We start from the raw sequence: 20,787 nt of genomic DNA on the forward strand, positions 1-20,787 counted from the left end.
ATTAAGAGAGGACTATAACCTATTTATATAGCATATTCTAACAGACTCATCTATCACAAGTCATTGTTAAAACACTTGCCTATATTGACCATTCAACAACGTTATTACCGTAACCAAAATGTTCTAAATCCAATATAATATGATTACATGAATGTACTTGGGTAATCCAATTTATTGCAATTAATGAACATTGTTGACACCTGAATTTTTGTTGACCATTCAAATGTTCATTTTTATGTAAAAATGTAAAAATAAAATAAAAAAATAATTAAAAAAAAACAGCAAAAAATACAGTGGTGAAAAAACTTACATAGAAAAGAAAGAAAAAAGAAGAAGAAAAGAGTAATAAACAGGTCGTAGCTTGGTCCATTGACGGAAGTCAGAGCCCATGAAACCCAGCAATCAATTTGCTAAATCTAAACGGTTGCGATCCACGCAGTGGCTGACCCTCTCTCCTTTGGCCATGATCGCCATTGAAGCTTCGCACACAACCTGGGAGCCGTAGCCGATCGACGTTGTCCGTCACCCCCAGAACGCCGTCCGCTCGCTGCCGTTCGCCGCCGCCGCTGCCGCCGACCTCATCTTCAAGGAAATACCAGGCGGTGTTCTGTTTTGCTGAGGGTTCCGACTCAGTTAAATCTGGTGGAGCATTCATCCTCGGGGGATTTCGTCTATCGATGATCACTGAAGCTTCTGTAGTTTGATGTAATCGACACTCGGAGCCTTGGTTTCGCACATTAAACAGGTGAGATTCGGATCTGAAACTCGTACTCTAAGTCGCACGCCACCTGTTCGATGATTTGCGCATGAGACATCTTGAACCTGGTTTGGCATAATCAGATGTTCGACATTGTTTAGATCTGTAGTGATTCATGTGTTTAGATTTTAGCATGTTTGATTAGATGGAGATCGATGGCAGATTGAATAAGAGGTTCTGTTTTTTGCGGCCAGTGTGCGATGGGGGCCGACGGTGGCTGTAAGTTGTCATCAACGGAAGTCCGGCGGTGGCCGGAATAGATGGCCGACGGCAGGGGTGAGAGGATCGGTGGTTATAGATTTCCGACGGCGTTGGTGAGGCCTCGGGAAGAAGAAGATCAGGAAAATAGAAATAAGAAAAAAAAATAGAAATAGTAAAAGGAAATAAAAAACCTGGGAATTTCGGCTTGAATTCTTCTGAAAGACTAAGCTCAGCGAATCAGGGCCGCTACTCGGACCGGGTTCCATTGATCCGGTCGGAAGTCCATTTTCCAGAATTAAATAATAAAAATTTAAAAAAATTGAGAAACTTCGGAAAAATCCAAAAAATGTGGGAAAAGCTAAAAGAATTATTAGAATTCACCTAGTTTATGGCTTTTAATAAACATTTTGGGCTTAGATAAAATTTGATTTCGAAATTGAATAACCATTTAAGGCTTTACCATAGGGTTTTTGGATGTTTTTTATTTTATTTTAGAGACGATGCTAGGTCGCTGTTTGCACACTTTCATTTCGATTTTATTTGATTGTGCATTCTCAATACATTGGTTGTTATTTTTCTTTTTAGAATGGTTATGATAAATTTTAGGATCCACGTTGGCTTGATTAGAGCTCGCCGACGAACAAATCCAGCGCATAATAGTGTCCAGGGGGTTTATTTCCTTTTTCCTCATCTATAAATATGCAATTCAACAAAATGTCGAGGAAGTACCGAAACAGGAAAGTTTATTAAGGGTTCAATATGCAGAAGCTTGTATTTTCATTGCATCTTTGCATAGGTATCTCTCTCTCTCTCGAATAATTTCTCTCAAATTTACTAAGCTGTCTGTGAAAGCATATAACTTGAAATTTTAAAGGGGTAGAAAAAAAAAAAGAAACCAATGCTCCATCTGTTTGCAACGATCGGCATTACTCCTAAAGTCACGAAAATTTTGTTTTTCATTTTTTGGTTTTCGATTAGCAATTCATCAAATTTAATGAACAACACGGCTCTTGCGTACACAAAAAAGTCAAGAAATAGTTTCATTCACCACGTCAGATAGATCGTGAAAAATCACAATGTGTTTCCAAAATTATGGAAAGAGTGGCAAACCATCCAATATTAAATAAATATGTCAAAATTGCGTATAAACATTCCCCATCACCAAACTGTACTAAATCCATTGACGTATCGCGCAGAGATCAGGTCTAGTACGAACTTTAAACCAATGACACGTCAAAGACAATTCCTAGGCCTCAGCCCGCCCAATGCAAAAACATGAGTTTGGGAAGCTTGCCCAGATGCACAACATTTATTTATATGTTAAATTGACAATAAAAAAACAAAATGTGATTGGAAATAATTACTAGAATCTATGGTGTTTTACGTTACTACTTTGCGCATGTGTTATGTATTGTTTTTTCCTTTTTCATATCAAAATTTGGCCTCATTTTTTCTTTTAACCTTTAAAGACATTTATATGTCGAGGTAGGAAAGTCAATGAAAGATATATATAAAAATATTTTCGAGGCTAGGCTTGAAAAAATAGTTCACCGGCCCGGCAATCCAAAGCAAAAGATAGCCAAGCCCGCCCACATTCTAGGTGGGTCGATCCTTCTGTCTATTGATTAGGTGTAGTGAAAAACGAGAAGTTGGCTCTTCTTTTTCGCTCCCATGGTTTAGCACGACAACAAAATAAAAAGAGCTATATAATGCATCTATACTAGACTAATATTTGTAAATCCCAAAAGGCCAAATTAATCAAAAAGTCAATATTTTTTATTGCAATAACCATCTTTCCAGACAGCATTTCCTTTTGGGATTGTTATGTCTTAGACTTTTATTATTGTTGCCATTCCGTAGATATCTAATTGAAAGATCCATGATACATAAATTTTGAATAAATAATTATACTAGTGAGTTTGACATGGACTATAATCCATCGAACCCATCCCCACTTCCTCCATATCAACGAATGTCATCCAGTCTTCTCATCAGGGCCCCGACGATTCCTCTTCACTAGAGCCCAGCAGCACCGGATTGGGTTTTGCTAATTGGTCACTCCATCTTTTGGTTTTGATTATGTGAGAAATTCAACAATCTAAAATTGGTATACATAATTTAAAAATGCCTAACCTTGACTCGAAAACACATAGCTAGTTTAGCCAATTGTCGTTCTTAAACTGATCAACATAGATGAAATCATACGAATTTGAGATTAGGTCATCTTGTCCTTTTCCTCCCTTGGACGATCTCATTGGATAAACAAGTAAGCATATGGAATTAGGAGAGGAGGGAGGACTATAACCTATTTATATAGCATATTCTAATAGACCCATCTATCACAAGTTATTGTTAAAACACTGGCCTATGTCGACCATTCAACCACATTATTACCATAACCAAGATGTGCTAAGTCCAATATAATATGATTACATGAATATACTTGAGTGATCTAGCATTGTCTCGTATATTTTATTAACTTTATAACATTCTGCTTCACAACCTATTTTTTTTTGCAATTAATGGTGTTGACACCCGAATGTTTGTGTTGACCATTCAAATGTTCATTTCTTTTTTTGTAAAAATGTAAAAAAATAAAAAATAAAAAAGTAGTAAAAGCAGCAACAAAAAATATAGTGGTAAATAAATATATAGAAAAGCAAGAACAAAGAAGAATAAAGGAGTAATAAAGGGGCTTCGATTCAATCCGACCCGCCAGATCATATTAAACAAGTCGTACCCGGCTCTTGGCTGAACTGATAGGTGAGCTGGCAAAGAACGGTTACAATCGACGCAGTGGAAGTGGAAGAGAAAGATACGGAGATAAACAAAAAGAGGGCACGAAAAAAAGAAAAGAAAAAAAGAGACGTTCTGGCTGGCCCTCTCTCCTCTGGGCATTATCGCCATTGAAGCTTCACACAGAACTTGGGAGCTGCAGCCAACGGACGTTGTCCGCCACTTCCAGAACGCCGTCTGCTTGCTACCGTTCGTCGCTGCCGCTGACCTCATCTTCAAGGAAATACCAGTCAGTGTTCTGTTTTCCTGAGGGTTCTGACTGAGTTAAATGTCGTGGCGCGTTCATTGTCGGGGGATTTCGTTCATCGATGATCACCGAAGCTTTTGTAGTTGATATAATCCACACCTAAAGCTAAACCTGTTAAATGAGTTTTAAACCCAAGAAATGAGTCATATATGGGTCATTACAACTTTGAAGAGCCCACCTTAAATGAGTCTTCTCTTCTTTCTAGCGAACTCGCTTCCTGGAAGTTAATTTTCTTCTGATGAATATTGGACTGTTTGCTACGACCTACCAAGCAGCATACATTTTTCTGGAATACTGCCTTGTATTGCCGTTTTTCTACCTATTTTACTGTTGTATGACCAGACATTAAAAAGCAACGTTAGCTTCAGACATATACAATTCATTTTTTTTGTCCACTTGGTTAGTCGGCAAAAGTTCAGGTATCAACAATCATAACTTAGATACGAGATTTCAACTGTAATTGATAACACTTAACGATCACAACAACACCATAAGAGAGACGGTTGGTGCGCACCAGACTCTGCTCCCCAAGAGGCGGCGTGAACGGAGAAGGTTCTGGGTGACTTGAGCTTAAGGCGGGCTCTGTTGAAGTGGAAGCAAAGGAGAGATTGTGAAGGAGGAGAGGATGAAGATGGTGGCGAGAGCGATCTGGAAGTGAATGCTGAGCCGAATGGCGCCGCCTCCATTTTGCAAAAAAAGCTGTTTGTAGTCTCCCTCTTTCTCTCTCTATCTCTCTCTCGGAGCTGCTTGGTTTTGATTGTGCTGCAAGTAGACTTGAAAGAGAAGAACAGTAACGTTGGACTCTGCAAAATAGATTGGTCCGAAGGGCACTGTAACACGCTCGACGCATGAAAGCCGTGGCGAGATACTTGACCGCTTTACCGAAAACCAATGAAGAAAGAGGAAAGGGCATTGACCAACAATTTGATATAGTTGTGGAGTCTGATAGAGAAAATTAATACTAAAGTGCGGAACAATATCTTTTGTAATGGTAACGTCAAAGCTTAAAAAAGCCCTGAATTTTGTAAATCTGATACTAATATTGATAATGAAGAGATTGCCTAGTGCAGTACCGTGCTCTTTCACTTTCTGATTTTGAAAAGGTTTTTCATGTAAAAATTTCTTTGTATTATTTGTTCCTTTTTCTTTTCAGAGAGTCGCGATCCGAGGTCTAAAATTGATCCCTATCCTTGTATCGGCCTGTTCAGAGCTTGTGTTTTTGTTTACTTACCCTTATTTATATGCTAGTCAACCACGAGGCTTGGTTTCATCAACTCCAGGAGTACTTCGCCAGGACGAAGAAATGAGCCCCAAAGCATAGGGCTTGATGTCATGGGCCAAGCAAGACGCAGTCCAAATTAAAAATTTCAGTTCAAAGGCTGTTTTTTTATTTGTCTTTTACTTTTGAGATAAGTAAGTAGGCCCTATTTTGCATTTAATCGACCTCTCAGCATATCATTTGACTTGACCCAAAAAATAAAAAATAAAGAAGCAAAGAGTTCAATTAAGTAAAAGAAAGAAGAAAAAAATGACACAAACAGTCCTTGAACTGTGGCTCAATATGCAATTTGGTCCTTAAACTCTTAATTTGTTCAATGTAGTCCTTGAAGTTTAACTCAATGTGCAATGTGATACCTAAACTTTTAATTTGCTCGATGTTATCCTTGAACTTTTGGTGCATGTTTAATTCAATCCTTGAACTATATAAAAATGTTCAATATAGTCCTTCCATTAATTCAAGTTTGTGGACTAATTGAATATTTTCATATAGTTTAGGGACTAAATTGAACATATACCAAAAGCTTAAGGACCATATTCAACAAATTAAAAGTTTAAGGACCACATTGAATATTAGGCTAAAGTTCATGGACTATATTGAATAAATTAAAAGTTCAGAGACCAAATTGCACATTGGGCCAAAGTTCAGAGACTGTTTGTGTCATTATCCCAAGAAAAACAAAGTAATGAAAAACTCTAGTTCTTTTGTGTACATTGTTGACTCGAGAGACGAGCCCATGGAAATTCCTAGAAGGGATAATGACACAAATAGTCCCTGAACTTTTGCTTAATGTGCAATTTGGTCCCTGAACTTTTAATTTGTTCAATATAATCCCTAAACTTTAGCCTAATGTTCAATATGGTCCCTTAAACTTTTAATTTGTTCAATATGGTTTATGGACTTTTGGTACATGTTCAATGTAGTCCTTGAACTATATGAAAAAGTTCAATGTAGTCTATGAATTTGAATTGATGGAAGGACTATATTGAATATTTTCATATAGTTCATGGATTAAATTAGATATATACCGAAAGTTCAAAGATGATATTGAACAAAATAAAAGTTCAGGGACCACATTACACATTGAGTCAAAGTTTAGGGATTGTTTGTGTCATTTTTCCTTTCTAGAAAGAGTGCCAATCCGATTCCCGGGCAAGAGAAGTCGCGCATTTCTGGATTCCTGGGCTCCGCACACACCCCTGCTCTGATCTCACAACGCAATTGCTTTTGTGCACGATTTGAATGAAGTTTTCGGTTCTTGTTGGCTCCATGAATATCCTCAAGTGATCATTTATCTTTAGCACTCGGAGAAATTCTGTACAGAAGTAGAACTACAATGACTTGCCAAGTCTAGATACTTCTGCTGTCTTCCTTTTTTCTTTATCTTTTCATTTTTTGGCTCAGTTCTTTTCACCTTCTTATTTTTGGGCCTTTCTCTCTTAAAACTTCGATCACTTCAAGATTGTTAGATTAGATGTTTGATTTGCTTACTAGTGTTAATTCAGGATTGTATCATTTCATTTTTAAGGTGGATCGAGCTCCTAGCCCTTTGGTTGATCTCAAAGGCTTTCTTCTTGGTGATGATCAAGAGGAAGCACACCGGGCTGATGATATTGTTAGAGCAGCTTGCTTGAGCCATGGATTTTTCCAAGTGATAAACCATGGAGTCAGAAAATGTTAACGTGGCTTTTTTCTTTATTATTTTCTCTCTGCTATGCAACGCTGACGTGGCTAAAACATTAATGACATCTTCTTCAATCTTTTTAGATAACTCCGGCTTTGTTCTCCGAAGCTTTTGTTTCTTAGGCGACACATTCGAATCAATTGTAATGCATGCTCCATGGTTTTGGGATCCAAACCCGGCATGTCAGCGTAGAACCAAGCAAATACGTCTTGATATTCCTTTTGTTCCGCTGAAAAATTTCATGACAAAAGAAAACATTTTTCAAGGAAAATATTTAGTTTTCATTTGTTTGATGGTTTAAAAAAAGTGATTTTCTTCTTACCAGAAAGAGCAGTTGTTTTTCTTCAATCTAAACTTCTTTTCAATTCATGTAAAACGTTTTCCATAAATCAATTAGTTTTCCATCTTTCGCCATTCCGGCGAAGCAAAGGCCATTAATCTCTCTAGGTATCTTTTCCATCTTCTCGTATGCGTAGCTTTTATTTGTCCTCGAAGAACTAGAAGTGAAGACTGTCTTTAACCTATTCAGCCAAAGTTATTTATAAATTAATCAGTTGAGGAAATATGTCCCGAAGAATCAACACTAAAAATCTTTGAAGTTTCGGGACCGTAGAATATTGTGAACCGGAAGGTATTATACATTGTCTTTGATTAGAATAGAAAAATGTTGAGTGCAATATTCAAAGTATCTTTAAATTCCAAATAATACAACTAAAAAGTAATAAAAGAGAGTGCCTCCCTAACAATTAACTGTCCAAATTCGAAGTAACTTGTCTACTATTCTGGCCAAAGCCATGCTTGCAATGGTAGGTAAAAGAAGACAATAAATCTATTTGGATAGTGATTTCTTTTACGGTCTCATGATTAGCTCATTAGCATGCTCTGTGTAGTCCGAATCAGCCCAATGGTCGACAGAGATCAATGACATGCAGTTTGCGGAACTGGAAATGACTTGTAGGTTCTCCAAGTACCCCATGAAACCGGTTGGACTATATTTAAAATATTTGAATTTGAGGTAGTCACAGTTCGCGAATCCTTCGCAATGGACCTTGCAGGTTGGTTATTACTCAAGAAGACCATCTTCGATTGCCCACGTTTTTTCCAATTCAATCGCATAGGTAAGTTTGTGCAATTAATAACCTGCTGGGATGATCATGTTATCCATTGTAATTTACAAATGACGTTAGTGACTTACGACCATCAATTTATTATTAACTTATTAAGTTTTTTTCTTTTATAAATATGACAGCAATACATGAAATTAAAGGAAGTACTTCAGGAAAGCTTGTACTTAGTGACATGTACATGCTCTTCCTCATCCCAAAGCTTTTGACCTAGTCGAAACTTCACCTCTGGAGAGGTGAAAATAGGGCAGTGGCCATTCAACTTTAGACTGAATGACACGGTTGTGACGCATTGCATAACCCACTCTTTGACGGTGATCTTGAATAAGCTGGATAGGGAGGAGAACTGTGACGATGATTTTGAATTAAACACATTATTATAGGTGAGTTGGTTTCCTTGAGCATTACGTGCAAGTTCTTCATGAGGTTATGTCAACTTTCGATTTAGTTAATTCTGATCAGGTTTTTATCCTCGCAAGTTTTTATTTGGATTCAACTAGAGTTTATTAACTTTGTGATTTTCAGTCTTCTTCCTTCCAGTTTTTTTTAAGAAATAATCTACATCAAGTTTTTGCTATCATCATGAGTCGAAAAAAATTCTTCAATGAAGTCCATGAGTTGATGAAACCGGGAACTTTGAGTAGCACAGTGCCACAGACCTAGTAGAGATTATTTACTAAGTAAATGTTTTTTTTTTTGCGTAATCTGGTAATGGAGAAACAACTTCTATCCATAGTTTGCACGTAATTTGCACGCAATTGGTGAGCAGTTTTCATCATAGACTATTATGTCTATTTTAGACTTTCTATTTTAAAGTGAAACAATACAATTATTTAAAGGGTTAATACCATGAAAAACCTCAAAATGGTATACCTATGACAAATTTATCCCGAACTAATTGTTTGACTACCAAAAATCCCAAATTAATATGCTTGTGACAAATTTACACTCCGTTAAATTGGATTAATACCACGAAAAATCATAAATTGATAAATCTGTGACAAACATAGGGGTAAAACCTTAAATTAGTACACCTGTTAACTGCCACGTGTCATCCAACAAAACAAGGTAACTGAAGAATTGGTTCATGAAGGAGAGAATCACGCATGAGCCCATGCCGAGAACCCATGTCCTAAATGTCAAGGCAGGTAGTGAAGGGTAATCCGTGGGCGGAACCGTGAGGTGCACCTATTCGATGGGGCAATCATCATCTATTCTGTCTCCTCCGGTGTTGTGACATCCTGAAAATTCTCCATTTGGGATTTCTGAAATGCTGGGTTTTATGAACGTACTCGTAGTTAGTTCTCGTCCGGAACTGATCATTCCTGGGATACTAACCATTAGGGAAAGGCTAATTAGGAATTAAATTCGTGCGACTAAGAGAAAATTCGATCGTGAATTGATTTTCAACCATTAAATCATCGAGGTGACATTTTGAGTCACTGTTGGCCGATCCAAGGATAGCCAGGGGTCAGTTCGCCACTGTCATAGTAGTGGATCGCGGGTGATTCCGCAGGACCACGAGATGAATTGACGGATGATCCTGAACCTATACCAACCGATCGTACCCCTCGGATCTAGCGATCGATCCTCGCGATTTAAATGACAACCGAAGTCGTCATGAACCGAATGAACTTGCACGTGACTCGATTTATTATCAGTCACGGGTCGAATATGTGAATTTCCTCAAAAAGCCGCCCGTTAGTTTGAGAAACGCTTGAGTTGCGTTTAATAAAATTTAATTATTTAGTTGAGCCCAAATTGGACATCGGAAAATTAGGAAGTCACGACGGGACATTAGGACGACGTTGTGGTTGGAACGTACAACTTTGGATTTTCCCGAATCCTTCAGAAAAATTCAATTTCGGCAAGAAAATGGAAAAGTGACCATTTTACCCTTGGAAGGTTATAAAGGGCAAGTTTTAAGAGGGAGGGGCATTTTGGTCATTTTGCCCTAACTTTTTGGTTGGACAATTTTGCCCTTGGAATTTTATGAAATTCCCAAATTGCCCTTGGATATTTTTGAAAAAGATTCGATCTCGGCCGTTGATTAAAAAGATTAGAGAGGGGCAAGATGGTAAATTGCCAATTTGGGTCAAAATTGCACTATTTGAGTCCAAGACCTCTCTCTCTCTCTCTCTCCTCATTTCCTCTCTCTCTCATTTCACGGCACCTCTCTCTCCCTCACCCACCGAACCAGCCCCCTCCCCTCGCCAAGCCGCCGCACGCCCGTCACCGCCCGACCGGATCGCCACCGCTCGCCACCGCCGCTTGCCGTCGCCACCGCCGAGCCGCGCCGCCGAACCGATCGCCGCCCCGTTCCACTCTAGCCGAGTTAGTCTAGAGTCCGGTAAGTCGCAATCTAACCCTTGCCTTGGACATCGGGTATTATCGGACTCGTTTATATGCGGTTTAGGGTAGTTTAGGGGTTGATTAGGGTGTTGATCACGGTTGTTGGTGGCTGATCATGGCTGTTAGTAGCTGTTGCGTGTTGGATTAGACATTTGGGAATGAGTTTTGTGGGTTGGAGATCCATGAGTGTGAGCTAGAACTTGAATTTTGGTTGTTTGGTGTGATTCTCGGATTCGTGACTACTGTACCCGTCCGGTTTGCTATTTTTGTGGAGAATTTTATGGGCTGAATTTGAGGAAGTTTTCTTCATGAAAGTTGCTCCCAACATCTTGAAGTATAACGTATTCTAAATTTGGAATTTTTGGAGGCCATTTGGGTCGCACGAAAACCCATTTTCAGACCGTATTAAATCTGTCAGGAACACTGTTCATCCCGACCTTCTTGTCTTGCCAAATTTTTATAAAATTTTCCAGATCTATTTTCAATAAAATTCCTTCACAAACGTTGTTGGAGACTTGAATTTCTATGACATATAAAAATTTCAAAGCTTTTCAAGGTGATTTGGGTGTTGAAAGAAATGTATTTTGAGGACAAAATAGTCTGTTAGAGCGAACTGATTCTGGTCTGATTTCGAGGAACAAAAAGGCATGGTTGTAGATTGAAACGGATTTCGTGTTCTTCATTAGAAATATTTATCAAGATGTTTTTTATGATATATCCAAAATTTAGAATTTTTGGAGTTCGTTTACTATTTATTTTGATGGGATTTCAGTCACTGTGTAAACTACCCAAATTTACCCTGATTCTTTGGATATTCATTTTTATGAGCGGAATGGTGGGGGTGTCGAGGTTGAATAGTTGCTGCCTCGTGACCGGAATTTATGCTTGAATGGGTGTTATATGAGTTGATTTGAGGATGAAATGAGGATGTTTCGAGGCTGGAGTGAGACTGAATAGAGTGTTGGACGTTGTGGGATGGAATTGGCGAGCTTAGGGCTCGATTTAAGGACAAATGGTGTCGGTTTGGTGTGTGGTAGTATGGCTGGATTGTGGTATTTAATATGCTTGGAAATGTCGAATTTATGCCTATGAACGCGGCTGTGTTTGTGGGCCCATGAGTGGCCCTGTGTATTTATTGAACCGTGATTTGATGGATTGAAATGTGTTTTGTTATGTGCACGCTCAGGCCAAATTGAATTAATTGTCAAATGGCCATATTGGATGCTTATTGAGCATGGAATTGTGTGTGAATTGATGTGTGCACGGGCCACGTGTGATTGGCCAACTTGTTTGGCAAGCGAGTATTAAGTGTGTGAATGAACGAGAAATTGTGTGTGGTGTGGCATGTGCGATGATGGGAATATTTCCGTCCTGAGGCGGTACGACTACGCAGGACGATGCCCGGTATTACCGGAAGACTGCCAACCTGAGGCGTGGACTTCAACGCGGGTTGTACCGTAGGTGGTGGGTGTTGAGCCTGAGGCGTGTACTGTAACGCGGGCAAGAGACATGGCCTGAGGCGTGTACTGTAACGCGGGCCAAGGAGTGCTGGGAACATGACCAACCTGAGGCGTGTACTTCAACGCGGGTTGTGCACTAGGAGAATGGATGTTGAGCCCGAGGCGTGTACCGTAACGCGGCAAGAGACATGGCCCGAGGCGTGTACCGTAACGCGGGCCCCGGAGTGTTGTGATGAGTTGGTCGCAGTGGACCCGAGGCGTGTACTTGTAATGCGGGTCACTGGCGAGAGCTGTGGAAAAAGATGTGATGAAACGGGAACAAATGCATGAAATGTCATTAGAACATGCATGCGAGTGGAATAGTGCTATTGTAAGTCTAACGTGCAGGTTGCGTGTATTGAGAATTAGGTGAGTACGATTGTGTGGACGTTGTTTGTGTGTTGCTTGATTCGGTGTTTGGACTTGTCTGGAATACGTGGTAGCCTATGTAAGGTTTAGGTTGTGAACTTATTGAGAAGTGTCTCATGGTTGTTTCAACCAAACCATTTCAGAGCACCCGCCCGAGCCATGAACCTTCCACCGCCGTCGCAGCGTTTTGGGGCTGTTATGCACTCTGATCATGATGTTGTAGGATAACCCGATCGAGATTGAGGCCGAATCGGAGTCGTCGAATAAGCATGTGCCTGATGAGGATTCGGATGAGGATTTCGAAGAGAGTGAGTCAGAGTGGACGCCATCTAGAGGGCATAGGGATTAGTTTGGAGCTGAGGAAGACTTTGGAAGTGTCCCATTTTTGGTGTAGTGCTTATCCAGGCTACTAATCTTTTTTTGATATCGGTGGTTTGCAGTTTAGTAGTTCAATGTGCATATTTTGCTTTGTGGTTTGTAAATTGGCGGTTGTGGCATAAGTTTATGTTGTAATTGGACATTGTACTTAATTCGAGGTATAGTATAAGATTTGGTGGTTTGGCAATTTATTTTCCCTAGTACCTCCGGTAAATCATTGTCTGGGTGTTTGATGTTTCCGCCGCGATTAAACTCTGATGGGTTCATTTGGGTCGGTGACGTTTCCTGGGATGTCGCACTAATTCGATCGAAGAGAGATGTCGCGTGCTCGATGGGGTTTGGGACGTGACATCCGTGTTTGAATTGGTATCAGAGCCAGGTCAGCTCGATCTAAGTCGATCGAACCCTGGAGTGATAAGGAGTGAGAACCCTGGGGTAGCCATATAGGGTAGCTGTAGTTGGCTAGGGAGACCTTAGTGAGCCATAGGTGTGTCTTGTAACAGCCCGAATTTCGATGTAATTTCCGGGATCAATGAAACTGATATTATTTCGCATTTCATTTTAGTAAGTCTCACCCAGAGCTGATCACTCTCGGGATACTAACCAATAGGGTATGGCTAGCTAGAAGATGGTACGTGGACCGGGGACCCTGTCGCGAAAGGGATACCGATCACGAGAGACGCTGAGGAAATATTTTGGGCCAACGTGGGCCGATCTTAGGAAAGGTAACGGATTTGGTTTGGCCAAGGCCAACGATGTACGATTGGGACGCAGGTGATTCTGCAAGACCAAAAGTGCACGTGGTCAACCAGATCCGAACTTGAACCTAATGATTGTGACCTCGGGAACTAATGATAATTTCTCATTCTCTCAATGATCGAGACCATCACGATACGAATAGCCCTAGGTCGATACGCGTAACCTCTAAACAGCCGCCCGTTAGTGAGAGACTCTGAAATTGAAAGTTTAGCGAGTTTTGTTCACGGAATTGGGCCCGGATTTCGGTATCGATTTTCAAAGGCTTAAGAGACTATTTTTAGGAATCTGACGTCATATTACGCTGGCCACTCACATGTGGAGTTAGTACGAGTAAAAATTGGAATTTCGGTCCGGGGGGTGAAAAATTACGATTTTGCCCCCGGGATGCCAGAGTCGCTTTTCGAGGCCAAATGAGGTTATTTTTCGTGGCCGATGCCATTTTTGGGTGGCCACGCATACCAGGAGTCGTTTTGGCCAAAAATTGGAATTTCGACGAAAATTAGAAAAATAATATTATTTTATTCCCGAAACTTTGACGTGGATTTTCGAGGGCTTGCGCGATGAATTTCGCGATTCCGACGCCATATCATGTTGGCCACGCATATATGGAACGCGTATGTGCGAAAATTGGAATTTCGGTTCGGGATCGGAAAATTACGAAAATGCCCCTAGGCCATTTTTGATTAATTCCGAAAATTGGATTTAATTTTGGGATTAACCATGGTGAGTTAAAGTTAAACCAGGTCTGGTCAACCATGGTTAGGGGACAAAAGACCATTGTACCCCTAAATTATTGGATTTGATCAAATCTAGTCCATTAGATCAAGGGTAAAATTGTCAAATGGGCTTGGATAATGACACTTGGACTCCACTAAGACTATCTTTGACCCATTTGACTATACCCTCTCTCTCTCCTCCAGCCATTCTGCCGAGAGCTTCCCCATTTCCCCCAAATTCTTCTCCCTTTTCTTCCTTTTCTGGTTTTGCCGTGCACTTTCTGCAAGTTCTGGTACTGTTCACGCCGGAACAGTACCAGCCGGTGCTGTCCCCGCCGAGCCAGAACCACCAGCAGCTAGTTCCACCTCTGTGCAGCCACCACAGCCCCGGGTATAGACCAAAAACAGCTCTCTCTCTCCTTTTTCCCTCTTTTCTCATTTTTCTGTTTTACAAACAGTACCGCCGGAGCTTCGCCGGAGCTCCGATCGCCGTTCCGTCGACACCCGGCTGTTCAGCATGTCCATACGTCGCCGTTCAGCCCAGTCCGTACAGTGACCGTACAATTTACTGTTCACGTCCGTACGGTCACTGTTCATCCAGACCCGTACGGCCGTCGCCGCCGTGACCGGCGCCTCGCCGGCCACCGTTCCCAGCCGTCCGTACAGCGTGTCCGTACGGGGTGGTACTGTTCACGCGTCCGTACGGAATCACTGTTCACCGTCCGTGCACCGCGCCGCCGTCCGCCGGGAATTCCGCCGCCGGTTTCACTGTTCATCAGTGATCGGCCGCCATTCCCCGTCGTCGTGACCCTTGTTTTGGTGAGTAAAATTCCTAAACCCGGATTAGGACTGATGTTGCGTTTTTCTGGACTGGTTTAGGTGTTATCGGTGCATTTTGGACTGGCTTAGATAATAGCAGTGTGTAATTGAGACTGGGTTGAGGACCGATTAGTAGAATTTATTATCGGAAAAATTTAGTGGATTAATGAAAATCGTTGGGGAGGATAATAGGGTTTAATGACCAATTTAGGAGTTCATCGGTGAAATTGCCGGGTATGCCCGGGTTGTCTGAATTATATTGGTGCTCGTGGTTCATTGCATTGCATAACATGAACACGCATTACGTATGCCAAGAGTGAGGCATGTGATGAAAATTGTGCGAGAATGCGTGTCTGCCATGAGCATGTGATCACCTAAAATACCCTGAAGCGTTATACGCTGGGTTCAGATAATAATGAGCTGTGTGATCACCTAAGGACCTTCGGGTCGATACCGTCCTCATGCACTTTGAAGCAGGACGATGCCCGGTACGTCCGGAAGGCGACCATCCTCATGCACTTTGAAGCAGGCTAGAGACACTGGGCCAGATCGGATGCTGCGCCTCATGCACTTTGAAGCAGGCTAGACGCACCGGGCCGTGAAAAATTGATGACTCGAGTCGTAATAATAATTAATTGGGCAAGTGTGCCAGTGTGGGCCAGTGGGCCAAAGAAATGTGCATGACATGTCAATGACATTTGCATGCATAAACATGCATTGAATGGCATGCGAGTGTGTGAGACTCGGTGTATGAGCATGTGATTGGCGTACGGGTGATAATGTGTGCCACGTATGTCCCGTGATTATTACATATTGAACTATCTAACCTGCAGGGTCAGAGAATTGTATGATTATGGTTGTGTTATGATTTTAAATGTTTCTTTCCGGTCAGGAGATTGCATGCTAGCCTAGCCTAGGTTTAGGGGTTGAACTCATTGAGATTCGTCTCACGGTTGTGTAAACCGAAACATTTCAGACCCCCAGCAGTAGGATGCCGAGGTCACCACCTCTTTTTGGGATACCGCACAATATTCAGCGGTCGTCAAGCGTGCACCCCTGTGGCGATGGAGCAGCCTATGTGAGATATTATGCTTGTTTTGTTTGTTAATGTGGGAGAGGCGTACTACCACACCCAAGAATATGTGGCTTGGTGCTATCGAGGAGCCGACGGAACAATCGGACCCCCGCTCAGGACCTTTGATGTCCCGGTAGACGTGAATAATGTCATAATCCCACAGATGGCAAGTGGTGAGATTTCCGATCCTCCAACTACGCCTGATTGGAGCAGCCGAGGGCGAGGCCGTGGATGGACTCGCTGCTATGGTCGAGGAGGCGAGGAACCTGAAGTGTTGTATCTTTGGTCCGGAACCCTTGGACCACCGAATGAAGAAGAGCCGAGTAGCCATGGAAGTAGATCACGAACGGGATGGAGAGGTTGAGGAAGCTGGGATCCGATCGGGAAATAGGAGCCGAGGACAGTGGGATTATACTTAGACCACGAGTTAGAACCGGATTCGGAGGACGAGAGTGATGCGGCGAGAGGACATGGATTCCGAGGAGTCCGAGTCCCAGGAGAGCTCGATAGAGGAGTCCTCAGGGTCCGACCCGGACTGGGGTCCCTAGGTTAGCAATACTCCTAAGTAAAGCGAGTACACCTTTTGACTGGCTTTGTCTTAGTCCCATCCAGTACCCAAGCCACTTGACCCTTTTGACCTAGAGGTGCTATTATGAGTGTTGCTCTTGTTGTTGTATAAACAAATATTGTAAAAGGTTTTTATAGCAATGTAAGTCGTACCTATTTTCTCTGCGATCGTGTTTATTGCTTGGCTATCCTTGGCTCGTTTTTTTTTTATTGTCAGGGTTGTTTGTTTAATCGCTTCCGTTTGTGCTTGTTCTCTATTTGGGCGTTGGGTCGGCGACGCTTCCTGGGACGTCGCACTGCAATCGACCAAGGTAGGGATGTTAGCGCTTCGTAGGGTACGGGGCGTGACATCCCCGTCCGAATTGGTATCAGAGCAAGGTCAGCTCGATTCCTTTGGTCGAGGTTTGGAGTGATAAGGAGCGATGAGACCCTGGGTAGCCAGTAGGGTGACCTCGTGTGCTACATGCATCTCCCGACGGCTTGTGATTGTTTTTGAATTGTGATTGTGTGACCCGTAAGTGCGTGTACGGCGGGATTCGAGGTGAGTACGCGAATCCCTTGGGTGATGTGTTGGATAATTGTTAGACCGCATGCCGATTGCTTGATTGTTGTTTAATACACGCCTAGAACTTAGGTCGGGATAGATTGGTTTAAGTCTTTAATTCCTTCGTGGAATTATAGCGGGTAGTCGTAGAATCGAGTAGCCAAGATGAGTAGCGATGGGAGAGGTATAGGAAGAATTCCCGGAAGGGTGCGGGAAGAGGAATCCGAGGTAGAGGTCGTGCTCGAGTAGGAGCGATAGACAATCGGGAGTTAATATGGGGGCTGCAGTAGACCCCCAAGTTGATGTTAGACCCGTGGAAGATCCACGTATGGAAGGAGTTCTGCGAGTATTAGAAAGGATTGGGAACGTCTTTGGATAGGCGAGACTCAAGGGCGAGATAATGTAGCCGGCCTGCGGTAGATGAGAATCAAGCTAACGGCCGGGACATGCTCGGCCGCGGGGTTAGGCAGATGCCCCGATTAGTAGAACAGTTTATGAAATTGAAGCCGCCTAAATTTCATGGTCGCGGTGACCCCGAGGTCTGCGCCAAGATGGATTGAGGAACTGGAGAAAACCTTCAAAGTTCTGGGGTGCACCGATGAGGAGAAGGTGACATTGGCGGTTTACCAATTTCAAGAGGGTGCTAATGATTGGTGGAATGCCGTGGAGAATAGAGTGTTTCCAGTAGGAACGGCCCCGACTTGGGCTGCGTTTGTGGAAAATTTCTACGAAAAATATTTCTCGGAGAATGCGCAAGAAAAGAAGTTGATGGAATTTATGCGCTTGCGCCAGGGACAAATGACTGTGGATCAATATGAGGCCGAATTTGCAAGATTGGCTAAGTTTGCACCGACTATGGTGGAGAACCCGAGAGATAGGGCGCGAAGATTCCGGGATGGACTGAAGCCGGACCTTCGAAGTCTGATTTTGTCTCATGATATCAAGGACTATGGGGAGATGTTCGGACGGGCTCGATCATGGAACGAGATTAACGAGGAAAGGGCAACGCCCGGGATCGCGGTTTGCTCAAAATCGAGATAATCGCCGTTTGGGAAAGAGGCCTATGACTCGGAAATAGGCGATTTGTTCCACCAAAGCCAGACGGAATATCGGAAAACCGAATCCCCAGTTGGGTAGATATGGGGCGTGTTTTAAGTGCGGGAGTATGGGACATCGGATCCGCGATTGCCCCGATGCAACCATCGGGACCGTCCGTAGTGCCGCCACCACGAGCGGGAAATCAAGCCGGACCTCCCCCACCGGCTAATCAGGGACGACCGCCAGCTCAAGGAAGAATTTATGCAATGGCGCGCAAGGAAGCTGAGAATGCGCCGGGCGTGGTCACAGGTACGATTTCTTTGTGTGATCATGCCGCGTATGCATTGTTTGATCCGGGGGCAACCCATTCGTTCGTTTCAGAGCAATTTATTGAGTTGGTTGGTATGAAACCAGTGCTGCTTGAGCATGTGCTTTGCGTGTCGACACCTGTGAATGATAGGTTGCTAGTTTCTTTTGGATGTCCTAACTGTAAGATAATTATTGGAGGTAAAGAAGAAAACATCGACTTGGCAGTAATAGCCATGTTCGATTTTGATGTGATTATTGGAATGGATTGGTTAGTCCGACAGAAAGCTGTAGTGGATTGCAGCGATAGGACGATCCAATTTAATCCGGATGGACGCCCTAGTTTTGTATTTCAGGGAAATCGAGGAGGAACCTCGATCCCTTGGATTTCCTCGCTCGAGGTAAGTAAGCTGTTGGACGAAGGGTGTGAAGGATATTTGGTGAATGTTGTGGATCCAATAGTTGTTGAACCTAAGTTGGAAGATATACCCGTAGTAAGCAATTTTCCTGATGTATTTCCTGAGGAATTGCCGGGTTTACCGCCTGAGCGAGAGGTGGAGTTTGTGATTGAATTGGCGCCGAGAACGAGCCGATTTCAAAAGCGCCATATAGGATGTCCTTATCGAATTGAAAGAATTAAAGGTCCGGATACGTGAATTCTTGGATAAAGGTTTTATTCGCCCTAGTGCGTCCCCATGGGGAGCGCCAGTCCTGTTTGTCAAAAAGAAAGATGGAACTCTGAGATTGTGTATAGATTATCGGCAGTTGAATCAAGTGACAGTGAAGAATAAGTACCCACTGCCGAGAATTGATGACCTGTTTGATCACCGCAAGGAGCCTCAAGTGTTTTCCAAGATAGATTTGAGGACCGGGTACCATCGCCTAAGGATCGAAATGAGGACATTCCCAAGATCGCTTTCGGGACTCGGTATGGGCATTATGAATTTACGTTATGCCCTTTGGATTAACGAATGCCCCCCGCTTTCATGGATTTGATGAATCGTGTGTTCAAGGAATTCCTGGATCAGTTTGTGATAGTTTTCATTGACGATATACTAGTGTACTCCAAGAGCCTTGAGGAACATGAGATACACTTGGCTGAAGTGCTACGAACTTTGAGAGAGCATGCATTATATGCTAAGTTAAGCAAGTGTGAGTTTTGGCTCAACAGAGTAGGATTCCTTGGACATATCGTTTCTGGGGATGGGATTTCGGTGGATCCAGCTAAGATTGAAGCGGTTACCAAGTGGCCTAGACCGACGTCAGTAACGGAGATTCGAAGTTTTCTCGGATTGGCTGGTTATTACAGGCGATTCGTAGAAGGATTTTCGTCAATAGCCATGCCAATGACAAGATTGCTTAAGAAGGAGGTGAGGTTTGAGTGGGATGACAAGTGTGAAAGGAGCTTTCAGGAACTGAAACACCGGTTGACAACTGCTCCTGTATTGACCATTCCGTCGGGCCCAGGAGGATTTGAGATTTATAGCGATGCTTCGCTAAGAGGATTGGGTTGTGTGCTGATGCAGCATGGAAAAGTGGTAGCATATGCGTCGCGTCAGTTGAGACCACACGAGATGAATTACCCGACGCATGACTTGGAATTAGCTGCTATAGTGTTTGCACTTAAGATTTGGAGGCACTACTTATGTGGGGAGAAGTTCCAGATTTATACGGATCATCAAAGCCTCAAGTACCTCTTTTCGCAGAAAGAGTTGAACATGAGGCAGCGCCGATGGATGGAGCTTCTAAAGGATTATGATTGCGACATCCTGTATCATCCTGGGAAAGCCAATCGAGTGGCAGATGCTCTGAGTCGAAAGTCTAGTTTGGCGCATCTAATGGTCAAGGAATGGACCTTATTGGAAAGACTCAGGGATTCAGAGTTTAAGTTGGAGATGAGTCACGTATCGAATTTACTAGCCGCCTTAAGGATTGAGCCAGAGATTCAGATCAAGATTAAGGAACTACAGTCTACGGACCCAGAAATCCAAAAGATTATTGAGATGGATGCAGCTAAGAGGAAACCAGACTTTCAAGTGTCCGAGGATGGAGTTCTGAAGTTTCGAGGGCGATTGTGTGTGCCGGATGATGTGAAACTTAAGGAAGAAATCTTATCGGAAGCTCATAGGAGCAATTACAGTATCCACCCGGGAAGTACGAAGATGTATCAGAATTTAAGACAACACTACTGGTGGAATGGAATGAAGGTGGATGTGGCCAGGCACGTAGCTAAGTGTTTGACGTGCCAACAAGTGAAGGCACAACATTGTAAGCCTG

This window comes from Syzygium oleosum, unplaced genomic scaffold (genome assembly GCF_021117445.2).
Source record: "Syzygium oleosum isolate NSW1041296 unplaced genomic scaffold, Sole_v2.1 Sole_v2.56, whole genome shotgun sequence".
NCBI classification, from domain to species: Eukaryota; Viridiplantae; Streptophyta; class Magnoliopsida; order Myrtales; family Myrtaceae; genus Syzygium; species Syzygium oleosum.